The sequence below is a fragment of the Melanerpes formicivorus genome, unplaced genomic scaffold (genome assembly GCF_026170545.1).
Source record: "Melanerpes formicivorus ecotype bairdi unplaced genomic scaffold, bMelFor1.0.p_v2 SCAF_13, whole genome shotgun sequence".
In the NCBI taxonomy this organism is placed as follows: Eukaryota; Metazoa; Chordata; class Aves; order Piciformes; family Picidae; genus Melanerpes; species Melanerpes formicivorus.
The window spans coordinates 6,109,991-6,136,108 of NW_027142365.1; the positions used below are offsets into that span (position 1 = coordinate 6,109,991).

General features: G+C 45.0%; 1 protein-coding gene across 1 annotated transcript in view; it reads right to left on the reverse strand.

The window, feature by feature from the left end:
• ACVR2B (activin A receptor type 2B) overlaps nt 1–26,118 on the reverse strand; it is a 103,388-nt gene that overhangs the window by 24,482 nt on the left and 52,788 nt on the right. The window lies entirely within an intron of this gene.

Sequence of the window (26,118 nt, forward strand, 5' to 3'; positions counted from 1 at the left end):
TGGGTAAGTCTCTATGTGATAAATGCCATGTTTTTAGCTGCGGTTGACAGAGCTCATGCTGACTTTCCATGCAAGGAAGACCTTCAGCAAAATGCCTCTCTGCTCCCCAAACAACTCTGGCCATCACAAACAAAGGGATCACACCTATTAAAAATGGAGTTAAGTAAGGTGACCTGTATGTTCTGTCTTAAGCCTTAGAAATCCTCTCTTCATTTGGAAATATTCTGCTTTTTGGCATCTTAAGGATTAGTTTAAAATAAGAGTAAGCATTAAATGAACATGCAACACATAAGCACACAACCAGAAAAAGGCACCACCAAGCTTGTAATTTCATAAATCCTGAGATGCCCTGCAGCCATCTCTCCTTGGGATTACCCAACCTAAGGTAAGGTCAGACCTGGCTGTTATTTTGATGGATTGCAATCATGGAAAATGTAGGTATCCCAATAAAATGTGTTGACAACTGGTAGAAAACACAAATGGGTCCCATAGGATGGTGAAATGAAAGTGCTGTGCTCCCAGAATAGCCAGACCTTCCAAAAGAGCTGAACTAAGTTGCTGCCTGGAAAATTCTGCAGTGCTCTGATGACTCTCTATCTTCTCCAAAGACCATGCAACCTTTAATGTTAAGATTAAGCCAGTAAGGGCCATGTCTGGTCTATCTAAATGCAACCCTGCCTGTGATTCCCACTCAACATGGCAAACCAGCCACTTCTGAAAGGTACCTACAATTGCGGTGATGCAGTTCAGTCTTCACAAGATACTGAGCCGTGGGTGTTTTACATATGGCAGAGAAAACACCAAGCCTGGTCACAGGCACCAGCTCCAGGCCCAGATTAATTTCTATACCTTCATGGTTATGGTTTTCATACCTGAACATCCATCCACTACTGTTGTAAGCACCCTCACAGCACCCTGCTGGAGAAGACACAACGTGCCAAGATTAAACAACTTGTCCCAAGTGAGCAGGATACTGGGGTGGGGGGAGCCTGACCTGCCTTTCCACAGCCTGCAGCTTCTTAAGTTGCCAAGTTTCCAAGCTGTTACTTGGTGGCAGGACTCACCTCCAAATTTGCAGTACATTAGAATCATAGAATCATTAAGGTTGGAAAAGACCTCAAAGATCATCAAGTCCAACCTGTCACCACAGACCTCATGACTACTAAAGCATGGCACCAAGTGCCACATCTAATCCCTTTTTGAACACCCCCAGGGACGGGGACTCCACCACCTCGCTGGGCAGCCCATTCCAATGGCTAATAACTCTCTCTGTGAAGAACTTTCTCCTCACCTTGAGCCTAAACTTCCCCTGGTGCAGTTTGAGACTTGAGCTAGAGATAGCATTCCAACTATTCATTATAGCCTGATCTGCTGTGAGGAATCAACCTTCTGCTGTCAACAGGCATCAAAGCAAGTAGTGCAGATGACCTGGCATGGAACAGTTGAACTGCAAGAAGGTTGCAGGACAAACCATGGTTTCTGCACAAGCTCAGGGTGATGTGTCCAACCTGCTTCTGATACTAAAACTGGGACCCAGTGATGGGTAATTTTCATGGTACAAAGCAAATTCATCAGACTAGAAAAATCTCTTTGCAAGTAGACGAGGTGTTCAGTCCTTTTTTTTGGGTTGGGGGGAGAACATTTAATCTGCATTGTGAGAGAGACTGCAAGGGAGGAGGGGGATAAGACAATCATGAAGCTGACTTGTGAAACTGGAAATTGTATTCAAAGCACACAGGAACAAGAGCTCAATTTCAATAGCACCTGCAGGTTTTATCGGCACTTGCAAAGCTCCATCTGAGTTTTCCTCTGACAAGTTGCTTACTATAATAAAAACAACCTACCAATATCCCTCAACACAGAACAGTGTCAATATTGACACTGCTTGTTAGAGCTTTGATATTTGTTCTCTTGATACTCACATCGTGCTTTGTTAGGGCAGATTAAGCATTTTTCCTAAAGACTGGTTATATCAGCAAGAAAGCAAAGCAGCAGTGTTTTGTGTGCAGGGAGGGTGGCATTTTTCATTCATCTTAGCTTTATTGTAATACTTACACATAGCTCCCAGCTGATACCTGACAGCTAGCACTCACTATCACCTTCTGGCCCAGTTCTCAAAATACATTTTTTGTGGTATCATTTCCATCATCCCAAACTGAATCCCCAGATGAAAATTTCCTCTCCCTTGCCAACGCCATCTCCCAGAAAGCAAGAAGATTTAATGAACCATTTGCCTGGGAAACAGCCCCAAAATCTAATCCTGGCTCAGCCACCTCCATCTGTAACCTCCAGCAATACTATGCAGCCTATGTTTTCCTCACACGCAATGAAGGCCAATGCAATACACAAAGCTACTGTGAGATTTGCTGTTTCCACTGTGCTTTGAAAAGGGAATGTTGAAAAGATGTGAAGCAGGAGCTGTATCAGCTCTGGGACCAACAAACTGAGGCTGCTAAATCCTGTGCTGAGCCCAAGCTCCCTTCCCCCAAGACAGTTGTCTTTTCTGGAACAAGTTTCAGCTGAAGACTAAGATCTGCTTGCAAACACACAAACCCAACTCTGCAAACAGCAATCGTGCCAGGAAAAAGGCCTTTTGCAGTTTTTTCCTTGGTGTCAAAGTTTAGATGACTTGAATAAAAGCCTGTATAAAGTTTTGGGTAACTAAATATCTATGTATGTTTCCCTTAAAGCAGCTCCTAAGGATGTTTGCATTAAGGACACTTTAAAAACCTGCCTGTTTGCCACCTGCTTTCGGATTAAATTTTTTTTAAGCCCTTTAGGAAGGATCCTCATCCTGCTGGGTGCTCAGAACTGTATGAAACCCTTCCCTTTGTGCCCAAGACAGTCTCAGCAGGAAGGGCACAGTTCCAGTACTGGGTGTTAATTTACCTGCTGGTTTAGCTCATCAAGAAACACTCACACCTTGCTCTGTAATGGATCATGCAGAGACCAAAGTTTGTAGCTAAATGCTCTGTCTGCACTGGCTGAATTAAAACAGTCAACTGAATAGAGGAAGAGGGAATTGAAAAAGAGGTTTGTCCCTTTGAGGAAGAATAGTGGTGAGTAAGGGGAGGAAATCTAAGCTCTGCTTCTGCTTTTGCAGGAAGCCATGTGGTTTTCCCTGCCTCCTCTTCTGTCTTTGGGCAATGGGTATAGAAAGGCCCATTCCCTGAAGGTCACTGGAGATCTGTGCAACAAACCAAGCTGGGCACTTCTGCAGAGCAGCACCCACAGAAGAAGCACAGATCAAACAGGTCCTGCTTCCATTTCCAACTGCTGAAAAATCAGAGGGTACTGCCCCAAAATGGGCACAGGAAGCATATGTCTTCTTCCCTTGGACACAGCTCATACATTAGCACATCAAAGGTTGGGTTGGACTTCAGTGGGTTTCTCTTTAATGCCCAGCAGCATAGCCTGACTCAATAGAGGTGCTGAACCGAACTTGATCAGTCAGGGGAAGGGACAGGATTGATTTTGGTCACAAAAAGGCTTTCCTGAAACAAAAGCATTTGGATGCAGTCACAAACCACAGCCTGAGACGGACTGAAGGGGCTGTCCCCCTCAGGTCCTGCCCTCCCTCTTCCTACTTGCCATCTCGCTCATGCCAGCATTGGTATGTGGTAGGAAAAGTTCCTGACCTCCTTCATTTGGTGGCATTGCCTGGTAAGGACACCCTGCTCATGCAGGGTAGAAAATACACCAGGGAACTGCTTAACTTTTGGCAGACAGTCAACATGCAATAAGATATAAAACATTTGCTAAGGAAGTGTTTGAAGATTGCTGTCGGAACTTGGTTGAATTCATCGGGCTCCTGTTCCCCTCCCACCCAGCCCTATGCAACCAGCCACAAAGTAGATGTTGGAATAAAAGCTGCTTCCTACCCAGCAGAGACATTATATAAAGACAAGAGGTACAAATGCAGGGTGGGATGTGCTGGCCCTGTCACACATGCAGTTTGCAAAGGGAGATGTTTCAACCAAGTCTGCAAGAAGATACCACTGGCAGAACCACTTTGCTGCATAGGCAGCACTTTGGAGAAAGCACTGGGCAAGCAAAGCACAGGCATGCACATTGGATAGGAGCATGGCATCTCCAGCAGCACAGCTTGCAATAAGGACCAGTCCTCTCCATGGAAAAGAGCTTCATGTCAACAGCTGGGCAAAAAATGATAAACATTTTAAATCCATGACCCACAAACAGTCACCTAAGGAATAAGGTCTGAAGTCCTGCTTTGAAATGAAGTCAAAGGAATAATTAGGTTGTGCAGGAGGGTTTTTGATATCACACTAGATCCACATAGCACTTTGGGGATGATACAGAGTGGCTTCTCTCAATACCTTCCTTGGTAAAAGCCACACACAAACACCTTTACACTAAAAATAACCTCTCAATGCATCCTGAAGGCAGAGGGCTACCCACCAACACCCATTTTTGGGGTGGAAGTCAACTTTTTTACCTCAGTCCTGAGAAACTATCATTACACCAATTCCCTAGGGTCAATTTTCTGCTCCAGATGACTGAAGCATCACTTGAATTTTGCCAAGCAAGACCCCCAGCACCTATCTGAGGCACATAATGAAGGGAAGAGCAGTTGAAACACTGTGCAATGCAAGAAGACCTCTCTCCTCTACTTGGGAGTTGCAAGGCACAGAGGGAGCTCATTAAAAAGGGTCCTCTTGAACTGAAGGACTTCAGCCTGCTGAGGCATGGGACCTTGCTGCTGATCTGAGACTAAACTGTGCTCTCCTAATTTGGAGCTGCTGACAGATCACTGAGGCTGTGTCATTATCCAACAGCTGCTAAATTACAGCCAAGATCCAGTGTAGCAACTCCAGGTCTAGGTGTTAGCAGTTGCCGGGCTCCTAACTCATAATTAGATACACAGGGAATATCTTCCCCAAGGCTGAAAGCTGCTATAAATCTCAGCTCTTTATCTCTGCCTGTCCCCTTTTTAAAAACCTAAAATGAAAGTATATATGAAAAGATGGGAAGTGTCAAAATAGTCTGCATAAACACTGAGTGATTTCCCAGACAGTCTGTTTGCCTAACTGTCAAAACCACCGGGCTTTATACATGAAACTGTGTATGCAACTGAAGATATTTGCAAACACTTAGTTCTGTCCCTATATAGCTATTTGTACATGTAATTTTATAATATAAAATGACAGAGATTGTACACTGAATTGGGGTAATTGCCCTCTAATTTGGAGGGTAATTGCATGCAGCAATTAAGCAACTGCGGATGCATTCTTGCATGTGTGATTCTGCAAGTCGGGCCCTTTGTTTGAGGTTTGGGTTTGTTTTCAAGAGCTATCCCTCAAACCGTGGCATGGCTGAGCAGAGCTGGGAAAGAAGAGGCTGCTGGGCCCTCACCTTGCAGAGCGGTATCTGCTGGGACCAGCCACTTCAGTGCCAGCTCAAGCCTGGCCCTTCCCATTGCTCGGCACCTGTGGGGGATGCTAAAACGGCTGCCTCTAAACCCAGGGCTGAATTTTGGCACATCCTTCAGTGAAGGGACCACAATCTAAGCATGTGTGGAGCACATTGGGAAGCACTGGTGGGGAGGGAAAGGCAGAGAAGAGGATTACTGCCTCTCAGCTCCCCCTCTCCCGGTCACCTGCCCAGAAATTAAGCGCAGAACTACAAATTCAAATGTTTGTTAGCATTTAGAATCCCAAAATCAAGCCAGAGGAAGGCTTGCAACTGGGAAGTTTGGAAAATGTTGTTCTGAAGAGACCACCCAGTTGCATCTCTACAGAGCTGATAATGAATCTGCAATTAGTAAGTCTTGCTCCAGCACTTATTCCCCAAGCAGGGTGATTTCATTCCTGTTGGACTTAAATAATAAGGTCTAAATACATTTTTAGGCAAAGCATCAAACTAGTGATGACATCTGTGGTTAAGCACAACTGCACATGAGGATTTAAAGACTCCTCACTTGTATATAGTAGGCTGAACATGATCCAGCAGTGTGGCCAGGTGGCCAAGAAGGCCAATGGCATCCTGGCCTGGATCAGGAACAGTGTGGCCAGCAGGAGCAGGGAGGTCAATCTGCCCCTGTATACTGCACTGGTTAGGCTACACCTTGAGTCCTGTGTCCAGTTCTGGGATCCTCAGTTTAGGAAAGATGTTGACTTGCTGGAACATGTCCAGAGAAAGGCAACAAAGCTGGGGAGGGGTTTGGAGCATAGCCCTGTGAGGAGAGGCTGAGGAAGCTGGGAGTTGCTTAGCTTGGAGAAGAGGAGGCTCAGGGGAGACCTTATTGCTCTCTACAACTACCTGAAGGGAGGTTGTAGACAGGTGGGGGCTGGTCTCTTCTCCCAAGCAACCAGCACCAGAACAAGAGAACACAGTCTCAAGCTGTGCCAGGGGAGGTTTAGACTGGATGTTAGGAAGAAATTCTTCATAGAAAGAGTGACTGGCCATTGGAATGTGCTGCCCAGGGAGGTGGTGGAGGTGTTTAGGAGGAGACTGGATGGGGTGCTTGGTGCCATGGTTTAGTTGATGAGATAGTGTTGGATGACAGGTTGGACATGATGATCTCGAAGGTCTCTTCCAACCTGGTTTATTCTATTCTCTAGGCTGTTCTTTCACAAAAGCCTTGAAACAGCAGAGCCCCTTTCTTGAGCCACATCTTCACCCCACCTTTGGAGCTCCTCAATGGCCAGCATACACTCAGGCACAGAGGGATCAAATATCCAGAGCTTGCCCCTTCTAACTGGCTGGATGCAGGGATGGGCACTGTGGTGGATACTTAAAAAAGGGGGGGGGAGGGGGGAGTTGGCATGGTAAATTATTGACTATTGCAAAACGTTCTGGTTCTTACACCAGATCAGGTAAAACCAGGCTCATGCAGCACTGAGAACAGCAATGGTGTAATGCCAGGGGAAGACATTACTTTGAATTTTGTTTTCTGTCAATACATTTGGCATATCCCACGATAAAAGAGCACTAAGTTTTCTAGTCAATCAATGGCTGTTAATCTATTATCTCAGCATATATTGCCATGGTAACCTGCAATGATGCCATTGACAACCACTCTCAAAAGGACAGGAGGCTTTAAGTCATTTTCTTTTGAAATTAAAAAAGGAACTTTAATATTAAGAAATACATCCTCCCTGCTCACCAGGGATGACAACTCAGGGCTTCTATATTCACACCATGACTCACGCTTCACAGCTTCCACGGACATCTGTGTAGCAATCCCCCCCCCCCATATACATCTCTTTTTTAACTTGTGCTTTAGTCAGTAAAAGATAACAAGGAAATTATTCAGAAGAATTAGATCTTTATTAGAATTTCCCCCCAAACTGCCAGTAAAACCTGTTTTGTGAAATATAGGGAGCATGTTTGAAGAGTCATTACTAGCAGCTTGGGGAAAGGATGCAATAAAGGTTTAATTCTTCTGAATAATTTCCTTGGTATTTTAAGACAAATAGAGTAGATAGAAAAAGGATCTGGAGAAGGACATGCAGCATTCAGCTCCTTACAACTCCACAAAACCAGGCAGATTCCTGTTTTGGGAAGATGGAGCTGAGTAAGATGACAGCGTTATTCGATTTAGTGAAACACTGAGTACACACACACAGCTGATGAGATTAATCTCTTGGCCCAAAGGGGAGGATCACTCAGGAAAAGGTTTAGTAAATCATTCCTCTGGCCAGGCAGAGCAATCCAAGGAGGTTTGGCCAGGTCATGGGCTGGACTGGTGTATGGCAGGACAGAAACGTTGCCAGTAGTTAATCAATTTTTGGAAGCAGTGCATTTTTGACTCGAACTCAGCTGGTCGCTTCTATATTTTATTTCAAGACAAGATCATTTTAGTTATCCATTAGAAAAATTCTATTTTGTAGCATTTCAGTTAAGGACAAAGCCAAAATGTAATTAGATTTCTCCCTCCGCATCGCTAACTGTATCTGTCTCCCCAAAAAAGGTTTTAGTTCTTTAATAAAACCATCAGGGAGATCAATCAAAAGCATTTAATGCTGTGGTGCTTCTGCAGTTCATGTTTAAATGCACTTTGGGTCACAAATGAGGCAATTTGGACAGAAGAGCTCAAACTGGATTAGTAATAACACACCAAAAAAAAAGGGCCTTTTTTTCTTTTGCAATACAGATACACACTCCTCCACTACACCCAAGAGGATGAAAGCAAAATCAAGTCATCCTCAAGAACACAAAGTGATGCACCCAAAATGGGCATCACCACTGCCTGCCAGCATGTGGCACAGGTTGTTAGAGAACACATGAAGTAGCTTTCGGAGATGCTGAGCTGCTGTCTACCCACCTGTGAATGCCTCCAAGGATACCACATTGTGCAGGGCCCCTGCCAGAAGTGTAACAGGTGAATGCTGACCACTCCTCATCTAAACATAGTATTGTTTTTATTGGAAGTGACCTTTAAGATCATCAAGTCCAACCAGCACTGCCAGGTCACTGCTAAACCATGTCCCTAAGCACCACATCCACACATCTTTCAAATACTTCTAGGGATGGTGACTCCACCACTTCCCTGAGCAGCCTGTTCCAGTATGGGCAACCCTTTCAGTGAAATAATTTTTCCTAATATTCAACCTAAAACTCCCCTAAGTGCAACTTGAGGCTATTTTCCTCCTTGATGCCCACCTCACTACAACCTCCTTTAAGGTAGTTGTAGAGTGCTGGAAGATCTCCCCTTTAGCCTCTTTTTCCCCAGGCTAAACAACCCCAAGTTCCCTCAACCACTCCTCATAAGATTTGTGCTCTAGAACCTTCACCAGCTTTTTATTCTCTAGACATGCTCCAGTGCCTCAGTGTCTTTCTTGCAGTGAGGTGCCCAAAAGTGCACTCAGTATATGACATGCAGTCTACCAGTGCTGCATAGAGTGGGGACAACCACTGCCACAGTCTTGCTGGCCACACTACTGCTGATCCAAGCCTGGATCCTCCTCCATCCACCCTGCTAATGAGGAGACACTTCCTGACTTCCTTTGTAATGCCACACTAAGAAAATATCTTACTCCATACCAGATTTCCATAGGAGAGGTTGAGTTTTCCCCCAGATCACAAGTTTTCAAGCAAGCATATAGTTATTGAGGTTTTGGGGTTTTATTCCTTAAAATTGAAGTGTGCATTTACAAAACCATTAAGCAGACCATTTATTTGGCTTGTATTAGCAATGACTACTCTCTGGCATGAAAAATGGACCCTTGTGGGCTGAGCACTGTGCAAATAAGCCACCGAGAAGGTTGTGTCTCAGTTCCCAGACTCTGCAGCCTCAGTAACAGAAAATATTAGCATTTAATGACAAGATTAAGATATTTCCAACTACACTCCTAAAAATCAAATAGAGGACAAATTTTGACCAGATGCCACAAATCACTAAAGCAAAACATGCAGCAAATTCTGCAATGACATTTAAAAGATGATCAGTTGTTCTCTCCAGTTCTCTTTGGAAGCCAGCATGAGGTCTCCAAAGAGCACAGGAGGAGGAAGCAAAATCATCTATGTTCGTAAATATTTTCCCCCCACACAGTGAAGTTTTGAAAAGCTTTCAAAGCAATCCAACAAAAGACATTTCCTTCCAGGCAAAGGGATGAGGATACAGGAGCATCTCCTTTTGGAGTGTGGAGATTTAAGGAGAAGTGATCACCACATGGCAGCACCTCCCTCAGCTCTTCCAAGTGTGCCTGCTCCACCCCACTGTCCTCATCCTCCCATGCTGCTGCCACCAGCAGAAAATGCTTTTTGCAGCTCCTGATTTCTAGTGTCTTCTCCAGGGAGAGACTGCTGGGCATCTAACACCTCAGCAAGTTTGCTGATGACACCAAGCTGTGTGGTGCAGCAGACACGCTGGAGGGAAGGGAGGCCATCCAGAGGGACCTTGACAGGCTGGAGAGGTGGGCACAAGCCAACTTCATGAAGTTCAATAAGAGCAAGTGCAGGGTCCTGCATCTGGGTCGAGGCAATCCCAGGCACAAATACAGGCTGGGCAGTGACTGGCTGGAAAGTAGCCCTGAGGAGAGAGGCTTGGGGGTGCTGGTGGACAAAAAGCTCAACATGAGCTCTCAGTGTGCACTTGCAGCCCGCAAAGCCAATCAGATCCTGGGCTGCATCAGGAGAAGTGTGGCCAGCAGGTCGAGGGAGGTGATCCTCCCCCTCTACTCAGCCCTGGTGAGACCCCACCTGGAGTACTGTGTCCAGTTCTGGAGCCCCTATTACAAGAGGGATGTGGAGGTGCTGGAACGTGTCCAGAGAAGGGCCACGAGGATGATCAGAGGGCTGGAGCTCCTCTCCTATGAGGACAGACTGAAGGAGTTGGGGCTGTTCAGTCTGCAGAAGAGAAGGCTCCGAGGTGACCTAATTGTGGCCTTCCAATATCTGAAGGGGGCCTACAGGAAGGCTGGGGAAGAACTTCTCAGGATCTCAGGTAGTGATAGGACTAGGGGGAATGGAATGAAGCTGGAGGTGGGGAGATTCAGGCTGGATGTGAGGAGGAGGTTCTTCACCATGAGAGTGGTGAAACCCTGGAATGTGTTGTCCAGGGAGGTGGTCGAGGCCCCATCCCTGGGGGTGTTTAAGAGCAGGCTGGATGAGGCTCGGCCAGCCTGATCTAGTGTAGGGTGTCCCTGCCCATGGCAGGGGGGTTGGAACTAGATGGTCCTTGTGGTCCCTTCCAACCCTGAACGAAACTATGAAACACACCACAGCACACCTGGCCAGACACAAAGAGCTTTGGTACCCAAGCAGCAGCACCTCATTTCGTAAGATACATGTGGTCCTCTGAGATTTATCAGCAGGGACGTTTCAAATATGCTTTAAAATGTGCTGAGTCTACTAAGATTGGGCCCCAAGTGCTTTTCTATTGATTCTGCTTGACATTTCCAAATACCACAATTCCAAATTTAATTCACTGGTAATTGGAAAAACTGTAATGCATGTAAATGGACAAGAAGACGTTGGAAGTCCAAAAGGTCAAGCATCAGGGAGTGTGTCCCCAAGAACTAAATGATGTTTTGTCTGTCGTCTTGTCACCCTCTTCCACTTGAATAATCAAAGCTCAGAGCTGGGCAGTTTTCTCAGCAGGGTGGAGGAAGAAAGGAAACAAAACAAAAATCACAACTGCTCTAAGTTGTGGGACATGGTTCAAAAATTACTGCTTGAAACTCCATCGTTGACCAACATTCAAATACACCACAGAGATGACTCAATCAGCAGATTACATGAGCAAGGCGGAAATTCAGGGAGGCATTAATCTGATAAGTCTGTCAGTAGAACAAGATTCCCTCTATGAAGAAAGCAGGTTTCTGAGATTAACTTTCTGCTACTCTGTAGTTGTACAGCCACTGAGTTTATCCTTACCAAACAGTGGCAAAGTGAAGATCTTACTGTATGTCTAAGTTCAAACCTCAGTTCCAGTGTGCTGATGGGAAGTTGGCTGATCTCATTTGGGGTCTCTACTTCATTCACCTGAGAAAACCCAACTTCTGCTTCAGAGGAACCAAAGGCTTCAGCTAGAAGAAATGCTGAGAGGACCATGGGTGAGAGCTCTTGGTAACAACAAAGCTGATGGCTGCCTTCAGCATGCTTGAGGGGGTCAATGGATTGAGGCGTAATTAAATCCTGGTGGGAGAATGACCATTCACCTGTTATAGAAAACAGAGTATGACAAAATTCCTTTGTTTCTCCATGTCCTAGAGAATAAAGCCTGCACATTTTAGCTGCCAGTGAGACCTGTGCTCCCCAGCACACAAGCAAACGCTGATGCTCTGACACCCTGGTGCATTTCAGCTTAAAGGGTATGATTAAGATTGAAGTACAGTGTATGAACAAGCATGAGCACAATTTATAGCCAAAGTTACACTGATGAAGGACAAGCATGAGTTACCATGTCCCAGTTAAGAGTTTCCTTAGCTTAGTCCACAGCAGTATGCATAAAAATGCTTGGTGACTCCTTAGCACCTTTTATACTACATCCTAGATCTTCAGATCATTCAAGTTTTGCAAAAGAAACAACCACTGACTTTTAATAGCCCCTTTCCAAGCATGCATTGGTATTTCAAGAGTTAACAAGCATGCAAAGGCAGCTGAACCTAGCCTGAAAGAGAAGGCAGGCAGGAAGAAAAGCAACTCTCTAGCCCTTGCAATCACACACTAGCCTTAAGCCCTCCAAAAGGAAGTAAAGACATTCCTAAAATTCTTCAGAGGATGAGAAGCAAGTTGTCAGCTGGATCAGAAGTCCATTTCTCCTGTCTTTATGCTCTTAATGGTAAATCCCACACGAGCAATTTTAAAAGGCTCTTTTACAATGGAGTTTTCTCCCAAGTGGCTGCAGCCCATCTAGGCCTTGTCTCATGTTTACAGGAATGTACCTTTCTCCTTTGGGCCTATTGAAAAAAGCTCCAGACAAATGACCTGAGGAAGGAATGTAGCACAATCCAATACCATCATGCAATTTCCAGTGATTGTTTCTGTTACAATAATGAAAGGCACGGAAGAAACGGCTGGATAACTGCAGTGATTCTCCAAAGACAAGTTATAAAAGAGAGCTTGAAGAGATATTATGTAAAGAGGGGTGTTTGCAGGGGGGTTGTGTTGGAGAATCAAGTCACCTATTAGGTTTCAGCTCAATTGCATGCAGTCACCGGTGTCCAGATTCCACTCTGAAATAAAAGTGTTTCAGTAGATTGTCCTAGAAAGTTGAAATTCAGCCTGTTTCACAAGTAGAAAGCAATAAAAAAACCTGTGTGCTCTTGGACAGGTCTCATCCTTCCTGCTAACTGGTTTTACAGGTCTTATCCTTCCTGGTTTTACAGCTTTCTCAGACCATAAGGAACACTAAACCACTCTGGCCCACAGTGTGCACATGGCATGGATAGAGAAGCACTTAGTACTTACCATGTCCGAGCTTTCTCGATGACAGGAGCTTAACAGCTCCACCCCAGAAAATGGGTACATTCCCTTCCAGTTCAACTTTCTATTTAGATGCCTGTTCCCATGGTGACCAGGCTCCAGTATTACGTAAAACAACATAAAGTAATATTTTAAGATTCAGTATTATACTCTAGACAATTTCCTAACCTCAGACAGCTAGGAATCCCCAGGAGTCCCACCTCTGATGCTGCTTCCGCACATTCAGCTGCTGATACATGAGAACAAAGAGATGGAGGTGCCCTTGTTTGGGCACTTTCAGGGACACTACAACTATTTAGAGGGATTTATTACTAGAAATGCAATGAGAACCCATGAGACAAGAAGGCTCCAGGCAGACGTTATTGTAGACTTTCAATGTATAAAGACACAAGAAAGACAAAAGTTCTTTACTGCAGTGACAGGACAAGGTTTTACACCAAAAGAGAATAGGGTTAGACAAGACATGAAGAAGACATTTCTAAGGATGAGGGTGGTGAGACACTAGAACTTGTTGGCCAGAGAAGTTGCAGATGCCATGCTGAGTGTTTATGGCCAGGCTGGAGGAGGCTCATGAGCAATCTGATCTAGTGGAAGGTGTCCCTACCAGTGGCAGGGGGTGGGGTGACTAGATGATCTTTAAAGGTCCCTTCCAACCCAAACCATTCTGTGACACTACAATGGAGAGTTTGGTCTCTGGAACAGAAACAACAGTATATAGCTGTCAGCCTTGATCACAATACTGTAGTGGTGACAAGAGGTTGTTTGATGCCTGGCAATTTTCTTCCTGTTGAGTGTTACCAACTGTGACCCAGAGCACACATCACTGCTCTGTTGGCAAAATTGCCATTCAGATTCCACCATAAGGCTTAAGTGACTCCCTGCCCCTTTAGATATAAAGAGTTATCAACAATCACTGACATCTGAAGCACTACGTAAGATCCAGGTGAATTTCTAAGTGATCATCTCATACATCTCCTCCCTCTGCTAACTCAGTGGAGAGACCTTTCCTGATATCCGAGAGCAGGTCAGACCTCAACAGAGCAAGCCATTTGAAAATATATTTCTTTCTCTTCCAGATTTCAGTAAGAGGGCAACCAAGGATCAATTTGTCCACGTTTAAACCACCTTGCAAAACACTTTTCAAATACATCTGCCTCCATAACCTGCAACATTATCATTTTAGGCTGTAGTCAAGCTCTTCTGTTTCTCCTCAAGAGCTTCATCAGCAAGATGCAATAATCACTTTTTTTATCTCCATGTGCATGAGTTGTAAGGTGACAGAGGTACCTGCAAGAGGTCTGGCAGCTATGCATCAATGAACAAACTGCAGCTCCCAGCATATCTCCCTGCCTCTCCCTGTCCAGATACACCTTCAGGAAGACTAGAGGAGCATTTTAGCCCACCACTACATATACACATTCCCCTTGGGTAACGCATCACAGTTGAAGCTTTTCAATATAAACACTCCAGTACAGGATTCCCTTTCTTTACTACAATAACCCCAGCAAAACATAACCTATCATTTTAACTATCCTGGGACCTCTGGTGAGCACTAAGAGATGTGCTCTTCTTAATGCTGAATTAAGACTAGAGAATAATGTCACTATCAATCTCCATCTCCAAGATGGCCCCTATCTTGCAAGGCTGAGATGACTGATGAAAAGTAAGACAGCTGATGAAGTTACAACTGCAGTTAGTGGGATTCACACTCAAAACAAACCTAGGAAAAGCAGTCCTTCACATAAAAGACAGGTGACATGAGCACACCTTCTCAGAAGGTGCCCCACAATGTTTCAAAAAGAATCATGTGTACTTGCTTGTTCTGCCATTGCCTCCCAGGCACCTTTTTGCAACAGATGGGGTCAGACCACTGTGCTGGATGGGCTTTCAGTTTGGCATTGTCCAGTTCCTGTACTAAATCTCTTCAAACTAAAACCACCATCTGAAAACACTTCAAATGTTGCAAGACCCAAGCAGTGACTGGTAAACCAAATGCAGTATGTTACTGACTGCAACTTCACTCTCAATTTTCATTTGACCTCTCCAGACAGTCTGCATTTCTTTTCATGTTGGGATTCAAGGAACCCAATCCCTTCGAACAACTGCCCTGAGCCCAGAAGTGCCATTTGGAGTCAACAGCTGCTGGGAAAAGGACACAACGCCTCCACAAGTTCCTCTCTCTGCCAGAGCCCATCCCCGTTCCCCTTCAAATCAAGGCTCGCAACCACTTCCCAAAGGGGAGAGATTTTGCATGGGAGCTTCATCTGTTCGTTTGTAGTCTCCATCTTAAAAAGTTTTTCAAAGGTTTATGCAGCAAGGATAGCCCTGCCATTTAAAGAGGGAAGCATGTAGTAGTAATTATTCATTAACAACACATCATAAGTGACCTTTACACTGAAGCTGAGGAAGCTGCTGTGCCTGTCCAGCTGTATTCCAGAGGATGTGAGCCAAGAGTTTCAAAGGGAGTAAAGAGTTTCATGCAGGGTAGGCAGCCTAAGCTATCTTGAAAAGATGCCTGATTCCTGAGAGGAGCTAAGATGTTTAAAATGTCTCCCATTCAGTACCTGCAAGCCACTGCACAGTTTTGACAAAACTAAGCAGAGAAGTCACCATAGTGCTCAGTCCAAGCTGGTGTCTCACAACCATCTTCGATCCAGCATAGCAAGGAATTTACACATTGTCTTCCTTGACAGAAGAGGTACTTTTCTAGCATGGGGTAACTAATGGAGATTACCTATCTTGTCACAAAATCTGAATAATTCTGGTGTTCCTAGTGAAAAGCAGTTGTATGGATTGAATCAAAAGCACGGGCACACCTACAACCTTGCAGGAAGAGTCCCTTGTTTACAGCAGATTTTTCTAGTGGAATACAGACTACAAGTTAGTTATGCTGATACAAGCCACACATCTCTAGTGTAGCAAAAATATAACTCCTGTCCCTGTGCCACTGTTTTTTCAGATGGAGGTAATTAAGCTTTTTTTCTTCCCTTGGAAGAGGAAGAGGCCTAGTTCCACCTTTAGATTGCCATCTCAGGCATACATGGGTGCATGTAGGAAGCAGAGCACCATACACAGAAGTGAGAAGCAGAGCCAAGACACACACACACATGGTCCAGGCACCAGAATCGTTTGCACAGTAGAAATAACATGCATCACTTTATGCACAATTACATTTCCAAAAGCAAAAAGTGTTAGGAAATTTCTCTGAAGACAGCCAGGAACGTTCTGCAAGGATCGCTGACTCAAGCCCTCAATCTGGCTGTTTAGCTGATGACTGGAAAACAGCTCTGGCTGTGTTTATTCTTTAGACAAAGTCCAGCTAAAAATGCATCCAGGCTTAAATAATCTGCGTAACAATGACCTCAAAACCCCCAACACAACATTGCATCGCATGCAGGTTTCCCAACAGGATGAAGCATTGTCAGGGCTGACATCCAGCTATCCCCTTTTGATGCAGAGTCTACTATCACAGCGTTTTCATCTCTGTACCACCATTACTGCTCTTGAAAGTAACACACTATTGCATTTCCATTTGCATTTCAATATGGCCCCAAGGGCTTAACATACATCTGGTCCTCACTGCAGCTAGTCTCTTCCCAAAGAGGATATTGCCTAAAGAAGCTGAGACAAAGGATGCACCGTGTCTTGAGCAACCTCGTGACACAGGCTCTCGGTGAAACCGTGAGCAGAGCCTCCCACACAGAGCCCACAGAGCCCAGCAAAGCATCCCAGCTTACTCTGCAGCTCTCCACGCCAGCACTGCTTTACAAACAGCAGAAAATGTCATTATCCCAGTTATCACAGGTGGGGAGAGCCAGAGGAGGCACAGCTCCAAGCCCAAGGTTATACATCGGGTCGGGAATGAGCCACCAGGAATATTTGACTCATCAATGTCAGAAGATCCCAAACTTTCCATGTTATCTAAACAACAAAAGCTTAACACTAAAAAGGGTCTGCTGAGCACAGCTTGGGACCTGGAGATCTCACATGCAGGCTTGTAGTTTTATACCCATCACCTTGAGGAAAGTGCCCCTTCTCTCCTCCCCCTGTACATTCCAAACCAGCAGTGATTTTGCTCCCATCATGAACATTACACTCAGTGGGAGAGAAGGACTTAATGTATTTTTAAGACATTTATACAGCATTATTTTTCAGGATTTTTGAGCTATTCCAAGTAATGAAATACTGGGTGGTTTTTTTTCCAGAATTTTTCCAGTATTTTTATTTTCCAGTATTTTACTTTAATTTTCCAGTATTTTTATTCACACACTCAGTGTGTCCCACCACGATGCTGATCCTAACCCCCGCTTCTAACCCACAACGCTGGAGCTGAGCACAGACGGAGATGATAAATGAGACCGAGTGCCTTGGACCAGCCATGCAGCTGATTAACCCTCTCTCCTCCTTGGAGTGCTTGGGTCAGTCGCATCAATTCTGCTCGTGCTACCCAGGGAACTGGCAGCGGCCATGCTGGGCACGGGGAGATGGTCCCTCCCACCCAGAGTAAAGTCAGCCTCTGTCTGCTGGTAAGCAGAGAACTGCAGACAGGAGGATCCTCAGATCCATTTAAAAATAATCTTAAAATAGGGCAATGCCTCTCAATCGAGCAGGCAGCACAAGCCTTGCCAAGATGCTTAAGCTTTCAGCCGCTCACTTTTCACATTGGCTGTGTGTATGTTTATTCCTACCCAACCACCTGCACGTCCCAGCCCAGCCCCAGCCTCCACCATTGAGCTGCTGCACATGTTTGGGTTTTTTTTTTCCTATCATAGGTATGTTTAGCAAGGGCTCAGCAACATGCTCTGTCGTAGAGCAACATGCCATTGCCCTGGGATATCAAAATGCAAACTGAAAAGTCTCTCCAGGAACAGGATTTGCTTTCATTACATTTAAATCACCTAATTCATTTTAAGATTATATATAATTAGCCTCTCCCTCCATTCCTCCCCTCCCCAGTTCAATATTCTCTCCCAAGCAATTTCTGAACATACCACACATGCCAGTGGTGTTTCTTCCAAGGCAGCAGTCTCTTGCTTTGCAAATAAGAGGAATCTTCATTCCTTTTTTTTTAGCATTTTCTTTCAATTGCCAGATCTTTCCTCTGTGCATCAGCACCAAAAACTACATCCACAAGATCATTTTTCCTATTTGTTTGATTATTTTGGGTGTTTTTTTATTTTAAAAGCAAACATCTCTGAGGAACTTTTTACTTTACATTTGCCTTCTGACTGCCAGAGACTTCAGGCTACCATGCCTAATGTTTTACAGCAATTTCCCCCCATCACCATCACAGTCAGCACACTATCTTCATTTAATCATACTTTCATAGTTTCATTCAGGGTTGGAAGGGACCACAAGGATCATCTAGTTCCAACCCCCCTGCCATGGGCAGGGACACCCCACACTAGATCAGGCTGGCCAGAGCCTCATCCAGCCTGCTCTTAAACACCCCCAGGGACGGGGCCTCGACCACCTCCCTGGACAACACATTCCAGGGTCTCACCACTCTCATGGTGAAGAACTTCCTCCTCACATCCAGCCTGAATCTCCCCACCTCCAGCTTCATTCCATTCCCCCTAGTCCTATCACTACCTGAGATCCAGAGAAGTCCTTCCCCAGCCTTCCTGTAGGCCCCCTTCAGATACTGGAAGGCCACAATTAGGTCACCTCGGAGCCTTCTCTTCTGCAGACTGAACAGCCCCAACTCCTTCAGTCTGTCCTCCAAATCCTTTTGATTCCAGCAGGTAAACCTGCTGCAAAGTTTAATATGAGAGAAAAAACAGAGTGCCCAGATCTCTTTCCCATCAATACACTTCTACAGCACCATTCCTAGCAAGGATGAAATCTTGAACTAGAAAAAAAGAGTCCTGGAAAAGATTTTCAGCAGACACAAAAGGACACTCTTGAGATGGGCAAGTTATTGCCCATCTGACCAGCTACTGAGTATAAAGAAATTATTTCACTATTGCTAATGTTTAAATAGAGAAGAAGGAGAGTCTCTCCCCAGGATAGAGAGGTGACATTTGCTCCTTCCTCCTGCTCTCTTCCAACCTTCTGCTGAGATTTCCCTGAATTTAGGGGGAAAATCATACTAATTATCAACCATTTTAGCACAGATGATGTTGGAGCTAAATGAAAAGCATCCAATCTCTAAACAGCACAGCATCATGGAATCCCCTCTGCTATAGAAAAAGGCTGAGAGAGTTGGAGTTGTGCAGCCTGGAGAAGAGAAGGCTCCAGGGAGACCTAACTGCAGCTTTCCAGTACTAAAGGGGGCATCTAAGAAAGATGGGGACAGACTTTCTAACAGGGCCTGTTGTGACAAGACAAAACAATGATTTTAAATTAAAAGAGGGGAGGTTTAGATTAAATCTAAGGAAGAAATATTTTACACTGAGGATGCTGAAACACTGGAACAGGTTGCACAAAAGAGGTTGTATAAGCCTCATCCCTGGAAATATTCCAGGTCAGGTTGGACAAGGCTCTGAGCAACCTCATCTAGTTGAAGATGTCCCTGCTGACTAGAGGAGGGTTGAAGTAGATAACCCTTAATGGTCCCTTCCAACTCAATCATTCTATGATTCCACAAAACTCAAAGGAAGGAAGAAGCTGGGCTGTGCAAAAATAGGGACAGGCATTATGGGGAAGGGTTGTCTGGATGTATAAATAGCAGAAGCACTAAAGCATCACAATCTTCCATGAAATGAAGATTAAAATCAGAAGGGGGAGGAAGAGAAAGAAAAAGATGGAAAGTATAGCATCCTACACTACTTCCAACCAGCAAACCCATGCAACCATGGTGGCACACCCTGGATGCCACCAGTGCCTGTCATCCCTTCAACCTGCATGCAACAATAGCACTGGGTGTGAGGACACCAGCCCTAGGACCAACTGACCCACCTGAGACCACCAGCAGCACAGGCAGGTAGAATCACAGAATGTTAGGGGTTGGAAAGGACCTCCAGAGAACATCAAGTCCACCCCCCCTGCCTAAAGCAGGATCACCTAGGGTAGTCTGCACAGGCGGGTTTTGAAAGTCTCCAGAGAAGGAGATTCCACAAAGAAGGCAGCCCAGCTTGGAAAACTCTGCCAGTGTGAATGCATCTCAAGTGCACCTTCACCTCTGCAATCTAGGAACTTCTCTCCCTACCCCAAAAGCCGACTGAAGGGTTCAGAGAGGAGCACATCCAGAGCCGTGCACATCGGCAAGTGGTGAGAGAAGAGAGGGCGATGGGGGAAACCTGCTTATGCACCTTAAAAAGGGAAAATACAGTGACCACTTATACCCACCAGAGAGATGAATTTACTTTTAGCCTAATGACTTCCTATAACCCCCTTGACAATTTCCCCATCCCCTCATATGACCACCAGTGCAAATGGCTCCCACAGAGATGTCTCCCACTCAGAGCAGGCCTCACATGAATGTCCCAGAAAATGGTGATTTGCCAGAAATTTCAATCTTCCTGCTTTGAACATACTGATCATGATGAGGAGCACCAGCTCTGTGGTTTTTTCTTCCTCAAGTGTTTTTACTTCATATTGTAATGCCTGTGCACCGCACTGCAATTTCCCATCAAATCCTAGCAGTTTATTTCCAGCTTTACTTGAGTTTTTTGCAAGCTGTTCGACTGGGAAGCAAATGTGCTGTTATCCCTCCCTCCTAGCTGATCCTCAGGTATGACTGACATATCAGCTGCACAGGATTTTCCACATCACGGGCTCCCTCTTAAAATCACAGCAGACAACTGCTGCCTGCGATCAGTTTGTGGCTTGTGCACACAGGGAGCTGTGCCAGCAGAGCTGTTCAGGCTCCTGTTCCTCCTCAGTACCCACAGGCAAGCATCTTTATCCTGGAATAACATTGCTTTGTTTCATTGTAGCTTCATGGATACACTGCAGTGGAATATAAGAGATTAAAAATTAATCTCTGCTCTGGATTAGGAATATCTACATGCATGCAGCCATTTAGGAGCAGTTATTCCACATTAAATTCATATTAGGTTATAATTTCAATAGCATATCTGACCACATCTTTAGCAGCCACTTCTTAAAAGCTGTAGTGCTCCAGAGCAGGGAAGCTAATGAGCTCCTGCAGATAGTTTCTGTATTCAGGAACTAGTAACACTTTAAACCAGGTAGGCAAACACAGGGTGTGTTGAGCCAGAGCATTACAACAGCAGTCCAAAGAGCTCTTCCCAAAACTGCATCCAAGGAGCTGTTGGCAGCAGTGTGAGGCACGTTTGTGCCACTGGAGAAAAGCCTCACGTGGATGAGATTTCACTGGGCAGAGCAACACAGCTTCTCTGCAGATACTCAAAGTTGCTCACGCAGTTGAGACAAGGACATCTTCCCCACTGTGCCCAGGATTTTGGTGTCAAGACCTGCTGGCTGCATTCAACTTCCCCCTAGGCTCCCCTCTCATCCCCTGCTACACAGTGTTCTCTTGCTCACCAAGCAAGCGTTTACAAGCCAGAGAGCCACTGCTCAGAGTTTGTCTGTAATGAAAACCCCACTCACAGCTCCACAGATGCCCTCCATGTCTTCCTGGCATACACCAAAGACAGTGCCTAAGTTGCACGGGCACCATAAAGGCAAGACATACCGAGAGCTGCTGCAGAAGGGAAGTTAAAAGTGTTCAGGAATCCCAACTATCTGCTCTCCAAAAACTTTGTTTCAAAGAGCAGCAGACAGCAAGATCAAAGCACATGTGGAAGTCCCCACAGACCTGAGTAACTCCAGAAGGGGCTTCCAAATGCCTCAGCAGATATTTCCCTTGGCTTCTGCAAGTAGGGCTGAGTCAATACCGAGTGCTTTTGGGAAATCCTGCCTTGCAAACCACCCGCCTAAGGGATGGCAAGAACAGAGCACTCCGCAGCAGTGCTAGAAAGCAAGCAACTCTCCCAAGCATTTCAACCTACAGGGAAGCCTGATGAATCTGCAGGCTGCTTTCTGGGGCACAACAGGAATCCCTACCTCAGAGCATCATCAGTAAGAGATTAAGGATCAAAAAGGATTTTTTTTTTCAGAGGAGTCATCTGCATCAGACAGCCATGCCTTCCAAGTACTGCCTCCTGATGCTGTATTCTCTTATCTCTTTTTCCTAGGACAGAAGATTTCCATCTTCCACTTCCCGATGAAGGACACAACTTCTCCACAGTTCCTCTTGGAGGCACACAAAATTCTTATGGTGGACTAGAAGAAGAGTTCAAGCAGATGGGTTTCAGCTCCAACACCAGGCTGGAGATTAGGTTTCATTACAGTCAGATTTCCTGATCCCATTCCTTCAGCAGAGCTTTCTGTCAGTATCAACAGCCTCTGCCACACGATGGGTATCCCCGCAGGATTTGGAACCGATACACCCAGTATCATTTTGCTCCTCAGCCAACCGTGCTGTTTCCAGCTCTACTGACTGCTAAGCAATATTAGAGGCTTAAGTAGACTCTTATCTTAGAACAGATTTTAAGCCTGAAAAATACCCAGTAGAAAAAAAAGAAAAGAAAAAAAAAGAGAGGCTGCAAGTATCAAAGGTAAAAGTTCCTCTGTCCATGCTATGTAGAAGGTTAAATTTGTGCATCATAGCCCTCTTCAATGTTAATGTCCACTAAATCTCAAGCCCATCACACTAAACTTCTGGTAGGTGACTCCTCCTGTCACCTGAGTGCCTTCATGAACACTCAACCTGTGGCTGGGTATCACATAGCATCTGTGAAGCACAAAAAATGAGTCATAAATCCTGCTTCAGATAGCATCTCTCCAACTCTGTTTGACCTGGGGACGGAGTAAATTTGACTGGCTGCAGTTATCCCTGTTGTTAAAATGCACTTGTCAGAGAGAAAGCGAGAAATAGACATCCTGCCCTCCAAAAATGAGACATTTCAGAGAGTAAAGCACATGGCTCAGGTAGAAACCAGTTTCACTTAATCATGAAGCATTTCTCCCATCTGGCCTTGTAAAATGTCATGGTTAATCCAGGCTCATCATGAGTGGATATTTTTTGATAACGAATCAGGTGAAAGACAATAATTTCCTCCAGACAAGGCTGAATTAGGAGGTGGCTGCAGCAAAGGCAGCTTCAGTGGAGCCGACCAGGTTTTCTTCCTACTACATTCATGGAATAGAATCAAATCATAGAATCAGTCAGGGTTGGAAAGGACCACAAAGATCATCTAGTTCCAACCCCCCTGTCATGGGCAGGGGCACCTCACACCTCATTCCTTCTTTGTGGAAGAGTGGCACACGCCACAGATCTTTCACTTGGGCATTTCATAGGGTAAAGATCATTCTGGGTCTGCTACACAGGGACAAGCAGGCCACAATCTGCTTCTTCAGTCACTGCTCACCCAAGTGGGATTTCCCATGGCTGTCCCATGTTGCACAGACCTGAGCCCAGCTCTGCCATCTCCTCTGGGTAAACCACATCCCCCACACACGTATGAACAAGGCAGGAGTATGGGACAGAAAGGGAGAGGAATGGATGAGTAATCATAGGTATTTTCTATTCTTTTTCCCCCAACCAAAATAAACTGCTTCCATCATTAATGGCAGGTAGGGATGAGAATGTACTTTACATTCTCCACTGAACAATTGCTCTGTTTCAAGAGGATGAGCGATTCAGAAGGTGAAAGAGATACAGTCCTTGTGAAAGAGATACTGTCCTTGAAGCAGGACTTGCAATGATGTGTGCCCAAAAGATAAAACCTACTTTAAAAGATACCATAATGGTGGGAACCCATCTGGTAACATGCAGTAAAAGAAGAGTATTTCCATGATGGGACAAAGCCCAGATGAGGATGCCATGTGGGTAACCAACACAAGGCAGAGATTTTCACATCAATTCGAACAGTCAGAATCCTGTTTGCAGGATTTCCTCCCAGTAGCAAAAAAAAACCCACCTGCCAGGTTCCTGGCTGCCTTTAATTAATGCAGCATATCTGCTCCAAAGCCAGACTGCTTAACCTCTACCCTAATAAAAAACATACTTTTTTTTCCCTCTCCTGGTCAACATTAAAACATTCATGAGCCACGAGCTCCCTCCCATTCTCCCTTTCATTATAGCACAGTTACATTGAGAGTCACTGGCCAAACAAAAGCCATTAGTAGCATAGTGCTCAAAGCACAGTTAATCTTTCTGTATGTTATGAAACACAGATAAATCATTCACATACACTTATTTTAAATGCAATCTCCTTCACCTTCCACATTTTAATTTTTAATATCTTTTTTTTTTGGCTGGAATTAAATCCCAGCAGCAGGTACTGTTACAAACAACATTTCATATTCAGCAATCGATGCCTGGATGCTGCATCAGTTCAGCCTCCATCACTAACACAGCTGGCTAAATTTGCTGACCCCAGCTGTGGCAGGCCGGTGTGGCAAATACACCTCTCCAAGGGGTCAGAAAAGTAAGGTATGCATCCTGCCATGTAAATCACAGAAGCAGGAGATTTCAGTTTATTTTTCCTTCTACTGATATTTTTCAGCATTTTGCTGTTGCTGTTTTTAAATGGGATGGTGCCAATGAAAAGCACCAACTCCTTAGCAGAAGAGCCTTATTCTATGCTTACCAACAGCCTCAATATATCAGGTAACACAGACTAAACTGCAGTAACCATGGGAGGAATTAGTGCAAAGGCAGCTCACATCCTTACTAAGGGCAGAATAAACCCAGATAGAAGCAGCACATCTGCTCCTACCATCCTCAGTGTATTCTTCAAACAATGGGAAGAAAAGCCTGGAGAAGCACTGACCCTTGCTTCATTCAAAGGGTGCCCCTGCTCAATTCATGAAAGTTTGCCTTTCCTTTTCAAGTGAAAAGGCCAGAAGAATACTTGGGAAACCAAAGGATTGCTTGGAAAAAAAATAATAAAACCCCTAAACATTTTAACTGCAGGAGACTTCAAACCATCAAACCCCATAAACTTTGTTTAAAAGATTTACAACAAACTAGTGTGCAGGGGGTTTAATTTTTTCCTTCTGTGTTTTTAGCATGGGGGGGGGAAAGTAAATATAGTTTTTTAATCAATCCTTTCACAAAGAGATTTACAATGCTAATGTGCTGAAGCATAAACTGATACAGTGACAAACCCCCTTTCTCCTTAAATGTGCTAATAAGGTTGATCCTTTCTCTAAAGCTTTGTTCTTGGGAGGTTTCTGAAATGAGTTCACATCTTTCACCAGCACAGAGCCCTGCTCATGTGGAAATCATTGGGCTGAATACATACGCTGCCTCATCTGCCCCTCAGCATCAGGTCTCAGTTGGGATTGGAGGTGGTAAGGAATGACTGGGTAGCAATGCAAAAAGCAAAACAAAAAGGAGGGAAGGGTCACTTTTCCAATGCAAAGTGAAGCACCATTTTAAATTATCTGTCTGGGAGTGGGAACAGCTAGCACAGGGCATGCCAGTTCTTGAGTCCGGCTTCCCACAACCTTCATGATGAGCAGCATTCTCCTGTGGTGTTAATAGAGCCAAAAGGAAGGCCCATTCCCCCACTGCAAAGCTAAGGAGGCAGCAATAACCCTACACTATGAGCTTCAGAATGGAAACACTAAGCTGAAATTACCTGCAGGGGTAAAAGGCCCTAAAGAAGAAGGTTAAGCCAAACGTAAGAAATTCCACCCCACTGAGACACACACAGGAGCAGTTTGACTTTTCAGAAGCAGTGAGCTGATCAAAGGCATGCAGGGTTAGAGGAAGACAGTCGATTCCCATGGTCAATATCCATTTCACCTCGATGAGGAAGGTTCAGTGCCACGGAATGATTCCTGCAAAAGGTTAGGCTGGGACACCTCTCCTTGTCCCCCAGCTCTGTGCAGCAGTAACAGATTGTCACACTGATGAGCAACCTCTAAGATGCTCCATCCGCAGCTACTGAAGTTCAACTCAGCCCAGCAACCTTCAGGTTTTCTGCTTTTGCAGGTCATTGTAAACAAAACAAACTACATCCTCCAACCCACTCTGAAAATGGCTGCTAAGAAGTCCTAGTCTGCATCTACTCTTGGATGCAAAAGAAGGTCAATGGGGATTTTGGCTCTTGTAACGTCTCATGACTGCCACAGGAGCACTGTGAAGACAGCTCAAGCTTAAAAACAAACAAAATCCCAGTGACTCACAGTTGCTCTCCTGTATCGGGGCTGTGGCCAAGGAAGGATTCCTCCTGCAATATTTTTAGCTGAACATGTGCTATGTTTATTTCTTGGAGAACAGAAACCTCCTCAAGGCTATGGTGA